Below are 979 nucleotides of genomic sequence, written 5' to 3'. Positions count from 1 at the left end.
CGAAGAAGAACCTCAACTCTAAACACTCCACTTGTCCCCTTGGGCTTTCCCACATTCTCCATCATATTCTCTTGTAATAGTTCCATTTGGGTCAACATCTTCTTGATATTTGCATCCCCCTCTCTTTCCTTATGAAGTGTTATTGTGTCATTCTAAAACAAAAAAGGAGAGACTTGATCCTCTTGAGTGTACCAAGTTTGATTTATTTTCATCATGTCATCAAGAAGAAATGAAGGCACCATAAATGATTGCAACATTATTCCCCCTCGTACCAATTGATGAGCCACTCATTTATTAACCAAATCAAGACTCCGGTAAAAATATTGGAGTAGCAAATCGTTTGGTAGCCCGTGAGTTGGGCATTTAAGTAAGAGTTTCTTAAACCTCACCCACGTTTCATGGATGGGTTCACCCTCCAATCGTTTGAAACTTTGAATGTCATCTCTAAGTTTCATCATCCTTGATGGGGAAAGAATCTCACATTGAATTCTATAATCAGCTCCTCCCATGAGATGATGGAATTGTTTGGTAATTCGGTCAACCACTTGCTAGCCTCCCCCATCAAAGATAGTGGAAATAACCTAAGTTGGTTTGACTCTTGTGACACATTGTTGAATGAAAACAGGGTGCACACCTCTATAAAATTTCTTACATGCTCATGCAGGTCTTCGTGTTCTAGCCCACCATAGAGTCCCCTCATTTGGAGGAGATGAAGAGTCATGTTAGTGACCTCAAATATTGCATTCCCATCAGTTTTGGTAGGCAAATTGCACCCATTTCACCTTATTAAGATGGGTCGTAAACACTATTGATATTATCGATACCATCCCGATGACCCGCTTGGCTACCATTCACCTTTTCCTCACTCATTTTTTTACTTCTATTTAGTCCAACCAACTCTACACTATGTAGTGTAAGCTGATTCAACTACAGCCAACAAATTCACAAGTAAAATCTTCGATCAAAGAACTCTAAGTAA

General features: G+C 39.5%; 1 non-coding gene across 1 annotated transcript; it reads left to right on the top strand.

Annotated features, from left to right (window-relative positions):
• The first annotated feature begins 345 nt into the window (after positions 1 to 345).
• Positions 346 to 452, top strand: LOC125869497 (small nucleolar RNA R71). The gene has a single exon (XR_007446859.1). It is a non-coding gene; the product is annotated as a small nucleolar RNA R71 (small nucleolar RNA).
• Positions 453 to 979: the final 527 nt, after the last annotated feature.

This window comes from Solanum stenotomum, chromosome 6 (genome assembly GCF_019186545.1).
Source record: "Solanum stenotomum isolate F172 chromosome 6, ASM1918654v1, whole genome shotgun sequence".
NCBI classification, from domain to species: domain Eukaryota; kingdom Viridiplantae; phylum Streptophyta; class Magnoliopsida; order Solanales; family Solanaceae; genus Solanum; species Solanum stenotomum.
This window is presented reverse-complemented; position numbering and strand designations above follow the sequence as displayed.